A 13,506-nucleotide genomic window follows, 5' to 3' on the forward strand; every position below is an offset into this window, starting at 1 on the left:
AGGGAAATGTAAGTAAAAGTGCTTTTTACAGGTACCCTAGGAATAAACAAGTATATAAAACTTGCAGTGTGGGGAGAGCCCCCACCCCCTGTAAGGGTTTTTTTTTTATGATCAGAGTTCAGTTTTAACTGGCAAATCTCATAGCATCCACCCATAAGCAAAACATCAGTTCTCAGTGGGCTCACTCTTTCTTTATTTCTGGATACCATTACAATTATTTCCTTCTAAAATGAGGACTTTACAGTGTATCAAATTAATTGTAAAGGTAATTTATGGAACTTCTTGTTGGAGACATTTACTTATATGTATGTTACACTCGAATGTTATCAAATAAGCAAAGATAGTATTGATTATTTTTTTAATTATTGCTTGTATTACTTATTTTGAATAAAAAAAGACTAATTCAATATACTGTATAAAGCAAAAATGGATATGAACTTTTATTATTATTATTAATAATAATAATACATTTACCATTGGGATGCATGTTTTACAGCAGATCCATAAATCAGTCCAAACACTGAAAATGTTAAAGTTACAGAATATTATTATTAGTGCTGCGCTAATTATTTTTCACTTAGCATTGTTCCATTTGGTATATGGTAAGGTGTTAGCAGCTGTATATTAAGATTAGGTACTCAGAGCGCGGGAGGACTACATAGATAGATTATTATTATTTTTAAGATGATGATGATTATTATTATTATTGGTGTTGTTATTGTTGTTGTTATTATTATCATGTTCTTTTATAAAGCATTTATACATAACACAGAGCTACGCAGTTTGCAAATAGGCATTTAAACATTACAATACGAAGTGAACATATCACACATAACTTGAAACAAATGAAAAGAAGGCCTTGCTTATAAAAAAAATAGAATAAATAAATAATAGTATTCACATTTATAACAACATTTACTGTATGTGTGTGTTATTTCTGTTTATGTGTAGACACAGATCTCACTGTCTGCTAATATTGTACCTTTATGAAAATATGACTAAAGCCCTTGTTTACAATAATGCTTTTTAAATTAGATTCATTTTTCTGTAATGGTCAGTATGTAGGTCAGCATTTCAGAAATTCTATTTGAGTTTTGTTGTCCTTTAGTATATCAAGCCCAAGTTCAAAGCACAGTAGCATTCCATGATACTTTATATCAATCAGGATTTGATGTTCACTTTATGTTCATTTGTAGCATGTTGCTTTTGTGTTATGGTATGTCCTTTAAATAAAGAGAACGCAATGCTTCTTTGTCTTGAAATATGCCATTATAAACAGAAATTCTGCCTAATGTTAGATGTGCCTTTAAAGTTATAACACAGGAGTAACAACAAAATGACACATTTTACTTTCAAAAGCCTAATGGAACATCACTAAAGAATACAACTGGTTATTCCCAAAAAATGAATATAAAAGCTTTCTGGCTTGCAATGATAGGATCTAAGTACATATATTAGATCCAAGGTGTCCTTATTCTTCAATTTTAAGGATCATGCTGTTTTGTCTCTATCAAAAGTCACTTTTTACTAAAGCATATTGTTCTATCTGGTCAGAATCCTAACCTTTTGGAGACAAGGTGAAAGCTCAAACTTTTTGTAAAGTATACCTATTCTTTATTAAAATATCTGAGATGATTTATTCAGTCAAACCATCATCTACTCATCAGCAGGAGAACAAGGTAAGGAGGAATTATATCTTTTCTAGCATAACACTTAACGTGCAGCATTTTGATCTAAAAGGCAGAATTGTCCCTTTGAGTAAAATAAAAAAAAAAATGATTCAATGACTCTAACCCTGTGGCAAGAGAGACCTCTTGTGGCCAAAATTAGTATGTTTATAAACATGCTCTCTGCATTCTTTTTCGGTGAGAAAATCAGTGAAGATGTGCTTAAAGGGACTTACAACATAAACAGAGTAAATGGAAATACTGTCATTAAATAACGTTCTCAAATTGCAATTAACAGCATTTAAATAAAAATCTCAATACTCCATAATCTTATGGCTGCAATCATAATAGCCACAAGAAATGTCAAGAAATTGAGAGTAGTTACCTTTACAGGTTTAATGTGAAGTTTTGTGAATGGAGTAAAGTGTTTCTGCTTATACATGAAAAAAAAGAGCTAAAATGTCAATTTGCCAAATCATTTTTTATATGAAATTTGATTATTGTAACAAAATGGATCATAAAAGGTCTTTAAATATGTAATTTATATTTATTTCAGGAAACACTAAAGGTAGAACATTGTGATGGCCTGTATTCATGTCAGCCTAGGTTTATTATGACCTGTGTGTTTTATATTTTGATCTTTTTTTGTCCTTGTTTTTCTTGTTTATTATCTTACAATGTTTTATTTTATGTAACATTTTTTCAGAAGACATTTTATTTTTATTTTTTCATAATACAAATGTATTTATCGCCTTATTACCACCTGAAAGTACAGTTGTTTTTAAATTATGTTATGCAAATGACATGGTATTTAAAACATGTCCACAACTCTACCTTTGCTTAATTTAGTGCCGCAACAGCAGTGTTTATTTTGATATTCAAAATGTTTATTATGTGGCTTTACAGTTTGCTGTGTTTCTTCTTAATAATTTTATAAAATATAATATAGCGACCAAGAAGCATTTTGATTTTTTTTTTAGGGAAGATACAAATATTTAATACATTTGTTACCTAGACGGTGATTTAAATTCAAATTCCCCCAATCTGATGGATATCCTTTTAAACAATAGAAACATTTTTGAATTAATGTCTATATTTTTGATTAAGCAAGTGTCAAATACAAGTGACACAAAGCAGTTGATATTGGCTTATACGTATGTGTATAATGTTTGCAGATTCTAAACGCATTCATTTTAAATATTAAAATACTTTTACTAGGATACATATTTTAAATAATTATTATATTTACTTATCCAAAGTCAGATCAGGATAAAAACACTATTTTGACATAGCACACTGACTGTCACATTACATTTTCTCCTGGTATTATTTTACTGTTCATAGTAAATTTCAGCACTCATATTTCAAACCAATTGAAGTGACATTGAATGCAATTACTCTACATTTATATTATAACAATGCAATATATGTTATTGACATCAACATCTGTAAGAATCACTAATAATTTTTTTTAAATAAGATTCCATTTTAAACATATTTGCGTGTGCTTATGGCATGCTTACCCAGAAATAACTATGCACATGTGTATTATATGATGAGTGCATTCACAATGTGATTATAGTAAATACCCATAAAAACACAGAATACTAATGAATCTGAAAATTGAATCAGCCACAATACCCTACACATAACCATAATCCATTTTGTAGTGTGGTCTAATCTCTTTACTTAAAATGAATCTGTCGCAAATACAGATGAAAAAACTGCATAAGCACAGAGTACGTTCAGTGAAAAGCACATGTCAAATAGATCAGTAGATCAAGAGATGCGGGTGCTGATGCTATATGCAGATTTATATTTTTCCTGCAAGGGGCCAAGCTTACATTTTCCCATCAATATTGTTGTTCATATGATTACTGAAAAAGAAGCATAGTTCATAAGATCAAGGAGTCCTAGAAAATATGCAGGAGGTTAAACTGAAGTGAAACTGTCAATCATTTTACAGTTTAAACAGTAAAAGTCCAGTTTCAGAGCATATACCACTAGATGCCAGTTTTTAAACTGGAAGCCATAAATCCCTGCTCTGTGTGCCTATATGAAATTAGTTTGACTTTAAGAATTGTGAGCAGACTTCCCCTGGTTATTGAGAGTGTCCTTTTTGACTGTTTGGGCAATTAGGGATTGATTTATTAAAACTGGAGAGTGCAAAATCTGGTATAGGTCCACACAAAAACCAATCAGCTTCCTTTTTTTTTTGCTGTTTTTTTTTTTGGTAAAGCTTAATTGAAGAAGCCAAAGTTAGACGTTGTTTTGCTGCCATGCAGAGCTGCACCAGATTTTGCACTCCCCAGTTTTTGTAAGATAACCTCTTAGTGCACGTAGGTTTGAAGTCATGGGAATCAAGTGGTTGATTAACTGACTTTGCTGAGAAGTTGCCCTTTGCAAGGGGATCCTCCCTTACCTTAATGAATGAGGTGAAATGCTGCTAACTTACATCATCCAGTCATATGCAAGTAAATCATTTTTTTATCCTTGCACTTGAATGGGTATTCCTTGCAAAGTGAAATTTCAACACATTCATAAACTCTGAGAACAAAAATCCCCTGTAACATAACTAACCTATTTGCCTTTAGTAAATCAACTGCTAAGCCTTTAGTAACATATTGAATTTAGTTTCAAGAATGCACACAGAGAGGTGATTTCTCGGTAATGCCATATGAGTCTCACTTTTAAGCAAGACTTTAAAATAGCTGAAAGATTAATTTTAAGTTTAAAGATAGGCAAAGGGTTTCAACATCCACAAGCCAATGAGGTGCAGTATTTATCTGGTACATTGTTTTTACCACTTTTCAAAACACATTCTCCATTAAAAAGCAACATTTTTATATAGACAAAAAACTTTCAGGATACCCAAATGCATTTATTTTTGTATCTCAGCAATTTACCAAATAGTAAAGGAAAGATGAAGTTGATGGTCTCGGAAACTGCACCTTCAAAAGAAGTCAGCAATGGCAGTTGAATTATTCTGACAGTTTCCTTTTACAGGAGACCTTAAGTCAAGGCAAAACTAATCAGGCAGCTTACAACACAAGTATCTGGCAGTGACTATTTGGTATTTCATTGTTTTATATGTGGCCTTAACTGGATGTTAATCTGGAACATCACATTCCCAATATAATAGCCTATATGGGTTTTTAGGTCTGTGCTTTTGACATAGAAGTCACATGCTCAGACCACACTATGAAATGTAATCAAATCCATTGAAAGATCATATAACAGAACTGGCATCATGTCAACAACTTTAAAAAAAAAAAACTTAAAAATGTCTTCCTCAGGAAGCGGAATATACTGAGTGATGGGAATTGCTAGAGGAAAAATAATCCCACGCAAGGGTTGAACTGGATGGATCTGAGTCTTTTTTCAACCTTATAAAATGTAACTATGTATATACTGTACGTAAGAACATTTGCATAAGAATAAATATGCTACTGGCAAGTTATCAGATGAAATTCAGTGGGCTTATTATACATACATACAAGTCAAATTTGCTCATTTTAGGTCTTTTGTCAAGACGACAAATACTGTACTGAGCAACCCTGAGTTGATGACTGCAAAAAAAAGGCTTTTAGGTTCATATGAGGCAGAATTCTGATATAAGAGTGTCAGCTTTCCTGCACAGTGACAGAGGCTGAACATGAAGACACTAGCAAGCAGTTCCTTTTAAAGGGTTATTCATTAATGTCATTTGTATTTTGCATGTAACAGACTTGAAATCACCCTTCTTAAGTATACATATTCTGAAAACATGGGGACCAAAAAAAAGTGTTGTATGTCCTGAAAGAAGTCTTTATCAAATGTATTTTTTTTAATAAAAAAGCAATTCAAGTTTTTATTACCAAACACAAAGACACACAGATTGCAATGCGATCTTAAAGACTACATCTATTTAGAAAAGATAAAACTGAACCAGGTAAATAAATAGATAATATCTGTACATTTATTTTGTAAAACAATGAAATCAAAACTAAATAATCAGCTTAAAGCATTACTACTCCATTTACTTTGTGTATTGTTAAATTATTCTTAAACCCTAAAGTCAGACATTTTTATAGAGTGGGAAAGAGTTAAATTTGTTGTCTGTCTTTTATCTCTTGTCTATATTCCCATCGCACACGTTCCTGGAAACAGGGCTCATCAATAGTGGGTGCTGCAGCGACTACCAGCTGGTTACTGGAAACATCTTGGATAAATGCACATATTCACGAGCATACCCAGGATCTCTAAATGTCATTGAAAAGGCTTTTTATTACAGAAAGATCACATCACAAAGAAACAAGTGCAACGTTTTCAGAGCTGCACAGGACCCCTTCATCAGGCAGGTAGCCCCTTCTTTAACCATTTCCATACCGGACACTTTTACCCCCTTCCTGCCCAGGCCATTTTTCATGTTTCAGCACTCTCACACTGTGAATGACAAATGCGCGGTCATACAACATTGTACCCAAACTAAAATTTTATTATTTTCTTCACACAACTAGAGATTTCTTTTGGTGGTATTTAATCACCACCAGGGTTTTTATTTTTTGCTAAATTAACAAAAAAAACCCAAAAATTTTGAAAAAAAAACACGTTTTTCTTTGTTTCTGTTATAAAAGTTTGCAAATAAATAACTGTTCTTCATAAATTTAGGCCAAGATGTATTTTACTACATGTCTTTGGTGAAAATAACCCAAATTAGGATGTATTTTTTAATTTGTAGGAAAGTTATAGAGTTCACAAACTATGGTATAGATCTGAATATTGATCAATCCTGAAGTACTGACAGCCAATCTAATTTCTTGAGGTCCAAGAATGTCAGAACAGTACAGATATCCCCAAATGACCCCTTTTTGCAAAGTAGACAGTCCGACGTACTTCATAAGAGGCATGGCGAGTTTTTTGAAGTTGTATTTTTTTGGTCATAATTTTTCGGAAAATGAAAAAGTTAAAAAAATTATTTTCACTATTTTTTGTTTACATACTGTCACCAGTGCAATACAGCGTTATCATGTAACTGGCATGGCGGTGATCAGGGACACTGTCTGGTGACAGTATGAAAAAAAAAATATATATATTTTTTTATTATTATTTTTAATTTTTTATTACATTTTTGTTCTTTTTTTAAAGATTTTTTTTCATATTTCACTTTGTCCAAAGTAGTACAATGTTACCATAGTAACATTGTACAACTTTGGGGAAGTGATCAGTATTTTTTTTTTTACACAATTTGCTTATAGCAAAGAATTGCTTTGCTATAAGCAAGCATTTACCTGAATGACATCGATTCATTCAGGGTTTTTTTTTTTCTGTTTTGTTTTTTGTGCTTAGCTGTGATTTGGCCACAGTTAATCACATGACATGTGCATGTGATCGCTGTGACCATTCACAGCTAGACACTAGTATACAATGGAGCCCTTTGGACAACATTTAAAGATCATTGATGTGTTGGCGAATATTTGCATTTTTCTGAGATTTTTTTTTATTTCTGTCTGCTTTTCCATTCTTGAGATTTTATCTCACTTCTTGCAATACCCATAAAAAATGTAAAGTTTTGTCGTCACTGAAACAGTAAGCCACAGATAGCAATTAAAAACATTGTTAGATGCTCTTGCCCACTACTACAAAAAATACTGCGTTATTTCTCTGCATTGCTGTTAAAAAGATTCTCTGTCAGAACAGGATGTCACAAAACATCTATAATATGTGTATCATAGTATATATGTGTGTTTTAGCTTTCCAAATGTTGCATTTCTGTGTAAAGATGTAAAATATTTATTTTCTGCTTTTTATAATTACTTTTGTATATTTTTTTTTCTGTTATTTATTTTTATTACTGTCAGGACAGGATGTCCCCAAAAATATATATCTCTAATATGTGTATCATAGTATATATGTGTGTTTTAGCTTTGAAATGTGTATATATTGTGCTTCTGTGTATAGATGTATAATATTTATTTTCTACTTTTTAGAATTGCTTTTGTATATTTCATATTTTTCTGTTACTGTGGTGCCTCAGTTTATGAACACTTCGATTAACATAATTTTCAGTTTACGAATAAAAATCCATTAAAAATAATGCCTCGGTTTATGAATTTTTTTTCGCAATACGAAGCAAGTTTCCCCAGGATGCATTGTGCCTGGGAGGTGTATAGCGTTGCCCTCGTGCATACTGGAGTCTGTGGGCAGTCTGTGGGTAGCACGTGGCATCGAGTGTGGAGGTGTATTTCAATGCATTTCTATGGGAAACCGCGTTTCGGTTTATGAATGTTTCGCAATACGAAACGTCCTGGAGAACGCATTTAATTAAAAAACCGAGGTACCACTGTATTTAATTTTATTACTGCCACAAGGAGACTGAAAAGCCCTTTGTATGATAGTATGTTCTGTATGTTGCAGAAGGAAATTGAGGGTATAGAGAACTAATCACATATGTGTTCATCCACAGTCAAAACGGATGAATCTAAAACTGAATCCTGAATAAATCTAGCGACAAAAAGATGCCCTGTTGGAGATGAGGCAGCATCAGGGATGGGGGAAGGGGCACTCCTATTTGAATTTGGCAGAATTTGAATTTGGCAGAATTTAGTAGCACGTCCTACCTACTGGACCAGGACCAGTCCAGCTGCAAGAGATATAGTAGAGCCGCCAGTGGCAAGAAGCATTCTAAGACAGGTCCATTTATAGGTTGACAAAGACTTGCCTGACCCTCCAGAGTTTGTTCAGTTTTTAAGGGCCTGCAGTAAAAGTAAGCCCAGAGATGTGATGTGTAAAACATTACACGGCTTTTTAGAGGTTAGGGCAGTATGTGATGTATAAAAAAGCTGAAGTGCAGACGGAGCAATACATTTCTAGTGGCAATAATCATATTCTGTAGTGGAAACAGCAAGGGAAGGATGCCATTCCCAAAGTGTATGTAGAATGTCAACAAGCAATTGTCTGATGCTGAATTGCTTATCTATTTATGCAGTCACAGAGGGAAGATAATGATAAACAAGATACTTTCCCTTGGAGACAGGTATCCTTCAGTTTTCTTTCTCTTTAACGTATATAAGCAGCTTTCTTCATAGCACAGGTTGTCTATCTGATAAGTATTTTTTCAGTCTTTTTCTTTGAAGCAAGAATTTTCCAGGAATAAAGCCATGTTATATCTTAGATAGAGGAGATTTATTTTAGTTATTATAAGTGGTTAGAATACACATAAGGAATTGAAAGAGTTGTCATTACTAATATTTGTGATGACAATGATACATTAACTGAATCTAAGGGGAAACTGTGGGTTGAAAGGGAACATAGCATGGGCTTTACAACTCTGGACATTTTCCTATTCAACACAAGATGACATTTCCATCACCCTTTGCATCATGTCTCGGAAAAGGATAATCCTTGACTAGGTGGGCATCTTCAGTTCACATTCAGAATATGAAATCACAGTGTATGAAAACAAGGGGCTAACAATTACAAGCACATACTCCTCCCTTTTCTGAGCATTGTCCTCACCATCATCATCATCTCTCACTGCTGCTAATGCCATCAGTGCATGATCCAATCATACTTTATTTGCTGTAATGAAAAAAAGAGAGACAGAAACCAATCAGCTTCCATGTTTTTTTGTCAAAGCTTAATGGGACAAGCTGAAGTTAGACGCTGATTGGCTACCATGCACAGCTGCACCAGATCTTGCACTCTTCAGTTTTATTAAATCAACCCCACAGTCTTGATCATCTCATTTTTAACATGGGATTGCCCACATGCTTGAACACGCAAATTCTGCATGGAATAAGCCGCAATAATAGAAGTACCTGAATTGACATTGGAAAGCATGTACAGTATATCAATACTTAGCAGCCTCTCCTGATGGTTCATTCATAGCAGCTATAATAATTGTGTGGGGGGGGGGGGGTGAAGAGTTTAGATGGGCACACAGAGTTAACTATGATTCCAGGAATACAATGAAGAGAAATAACCATAAGCAATAACTACATTCAAAGTAAAATAATAGAAAAAAATTACATAGCAACGGATATGCTAAAGAAGACTGACTGCACAGAGAGTTTACGTACCATAGCAATTCTGGTTTTCGTTTTTCATAAATTAAAGTAAAACAGTTTATGCCTTTTAAGTTAAAAGATGTGAAATTAAAAAGCAAGAAATACATCTGGATAAAGAGGAACAACAAAAGAAAATCAAAAAAAAAAAAAAAAGTAGATAACTATGTAATAGATTTTTCTTTGCTGTTTGTACCACTAACTGGGATTTATTAGAGTTCAAAATGTAATAATTGAAAAAAACATTTATTTATTATTATTTCTATATTATTTATATTTGTCTCTTTAAAAAGAATTCAGGTATGCCAAGAGTTGTGAATAGCATAGAGGTAAAGTGTAGAAAAAAGAAGCTGCACATGGCAATCAATCAGATTCTAGCTTTCTTTCTGAAAGCTTTAACTGGACAAGTCAAGGATAGAAACTGATTGGTTATTATACACAGCTGCTCCAGATTCTGTCAGCTCCAATTTTAGTAAATTCCACTCATTGATCCTCCAGATTTATGATGGGTTTGCATTATCATGTGGGTAACTGATTTTTATAATACCAGGTTTAGGGGAATGACTACAGCCGAACTGACTGGATGTATCTGAGGAGAGCTCCGTTCAAAGCTGTTATAATCTGCCATTATCCTGCATATAACTGGCAGCTCCGAACCCCCTGTACAGCACCACCAGTCTCAGAGATACTGGTGGACACAATGAGCAGGGACCGGCAATCTTCTACTGTAGAATGCTTGAAGGATTATACCCTCCCAAAAAAGTAAGATGGTGCCCGCAGTATTTCCTCTTCCTAGAAGCAGTGGCACTCCTGTCACAGACCCACACAAAATGACAGGCACACAGACAGATAAACAATCCAAGCATATCCTAGAACAGGTAAATTCACATCTCTTGGTTGCTAATAATTCCTGTAACATGGCACTAACTACTAAAATGGAGACTCCAGATAGATATCGGTCTTCTGAGGCAAGGCATACAGAAAGTGAGAGAGAGAGTGACTAAAACAAAAAAGAGAATTTCCTCTCTGGAAGATGCCTTTTTCTATGTTCCTAAATATCAAGCTGCAGAGGAGAAACACATCTCTTTTTGGTACCAAAAATCTGAGGACTTGGAAAATCATAAAAGGAAGCTTATTATTAGAATAGGCAGAGTGCCTGAAAGGACTGAATGCCAAAATCCTGCTGATTTTGTTGAATTTTTTTTTTCTAATGCATCTTTCCCTTCTACTTATGCTGTAGAAAGGTCCCATAGGGTCCCTGCCAAACCACCATGTGGCTGCTGTCAGTTTACTGTCCACCACTGCTGCTGACTTTACATTGACTGCCACTGAGGAGGAAGCATTGTTCTTATCTGTGCTATGTCCACTTCAGTTTCCTTTTACCTTGCACTTGGAAGATGCAAAGCTGCCTTTACAAATGACACAAAAGTGTATGCATACTTAAATATCAGTGGCTAAAATTTTTTTTAAAGGATAAGTTCACCTATGGAACATGTTACATGACTGGAACATGTTACATGTTCCACCCGTTTTTAGGGTGGAACATGTAACATGTTCCCTTAGCCGCAGCCACGCCCACTGCCCCCCCTCCCTCTGACAAATAGTACAGGGAGAAGGTTCCCTGTACTATCTGCCAGATTTGGAAATAGCGTGGCCTTGCGGGGCTCCACCCACACTGCAGCCTCACTCATTCACAGTGTTCTGTAAATGAGTGCCTACAAATCCTGACAGCCTTAGCGGCTGTGGGCTTCTAGTTTTATATGAACTTAAGTTCATTGAAGCTTCCTGTTAGTATATCTGCTTGACCATACATCCCGTATGGCAAGCAAATATTCTGATAGATCTGCAGGAGACCTGCATGGGATCAGCGATCTACTGATTTTTACCTGCAAAAAAAAATGCATTTATTATTTTTGTCCAAAAGGTGAACATATCCTTTAAACAAGTGTCTAAATATTCAGCTCTATTAATCAGACTTACAGCTTATAAAGAGAGAATAGCAGAGTTGGTTTGTCTGAAGGTTTTTTTAATTGCAAGAACACATTCATACTCAATATTTTTTTTATAATTATTTATTTTTCAGATCATATATTAGACATCAGATATAAACTTGTTCTGATAAACATTGCCATAACATAACTTCCATCAGCAAACGATGAATAATAACTCCCAGTAGCACATTTCAAACATACAGCATTCAGATGAGATAATCAGTAGCAAATATTTTTTCCTGTTGTTGAGGCATTAGCTGTATTCTTAGCTCAGTTTTTCTGGAGATATAGCAGGGATTACGCAGCATCTAGCATAATAGAAGATTTGTTACATAATCAGTAATAAATAAAGGAGAGTGTATGTTGGGCTGGCTCTCCTAATTTTCATAGGTTGTGAGTGCGCTTGAAGGGCAATGTGATGGTGCAATAGACAAGAGGTAATGTTAAACTTATAATGTGCTTCAAAAATCTAATGGAGGATCAAACACAAAGGTCAGGTCAGTTTGAGTGGGCATTGTATCTTGGGGCAGGCAGTCTATCAGTTAAAATTTACCAAGTGTCAAGAGACATCAAAGATTCTTGCTGGAAAGGCTTGGTGGAAAGTCAGGATTCCCAATTACTGGGGTTAAAGATGAAGGACAAGGAGAAATTGAGGTAGAATGGAACATCTTCTTGACAATGCAAACAGTATTCCCCAAAGTTGGGTGGGCTTGGACCTCCAGGGGCATTGCAGAGGAGAGCCATGACAGACCTAAAGCTGTTATGGGTCAAGTCCTTTATTTCCATGGGAACCCATTGATTGATGGTACTATTACAACACCATCCTCTATATTTGAATGGTGATAGGGTTAAATTCTGTAATCCATGTACTAATGTTGTAAAAGAAGGTATCAGATATTTATTATTATTCATCAGACCTTTGTGTAAACTGAACTCAAAATGCAGTTAAACCATCTTACACAGCCACAAAAACCCTTTTAAGGAAACAATTGAATTGAAAATGGGAAGTTGGAATACATTTAAAAAATCTGTTTTCTGTATCCACTTTTCATTTGCATGGAGTACAGTTTTCTGGATAGTGTGATGCATATGAGCACAGGTGTAGACAATCAATAAACATAGCTGGAATATCATGGGGGGTTAGGAAATAATTAGCTTCTTCTTGATGTATAATTATATTATTGTTTTCCAGAATTTCTTTTTTTTATTAATAAAGTGTATATAATAATTGATTAAATTATAATTTTCATTTGGTTCTTCCGTGTTACTGATCCCTTCACCATGCACCAGTGCAGAAATCAACATTAGCCGCACTCACCAGATATTGGTGAGTCACACGCCTTTCAGGATTATTAAGGGCTCCTGGACCCCCTTTACTTTTTGTGAGACCTCCAAGTGCTGTTTCCTCTTATGTCTAGGTACCTCTTCTGCTTACTCCTCTCACCGAATCCCCCAAGGAAAATCAGGAAGAAGAAAAGACCATAGCGTGATACCGTAGTAATTTCTCCTCAAAATAATCTCTCCAGACCACTCACATTCTTTTGCGGGATATAGCCCGCCTTTTATTCAAAACAACAGTGATTTTCTTCCAAAATGATCCACTTTTCATGTACACCGATTTTTGTAAGAGGCCCCACAGTTTAGTGTGCGGCAGGATGGCAGACCTCAGCTACAGACTCATCTACTAAGCTAAGATGGCCCCTTGGAACGCACCGCTCGGCGTGCGCTCCACTCACCGGAAATGACGTCAGACGACGGACCAGGCAACCGGAAGTGCGTCAACGCGTTTCGCCCCACCCACAG

This window comes from Staurois parvus, unplaced genomic scaffold (assembly GCF_062004578.1).
Source record: "Staurois parvus isolate SC_StPar_1 unplaced genomic scaffold, SC_StPar_1.0 ptg000120l, whole genome shotgun sequence".
NCBI classification, from domain to species: Eukaryota; Metazoa; Chordata; class Amphibia; order Anura; family Ranidae; genus Staurois; species Staurois parvus.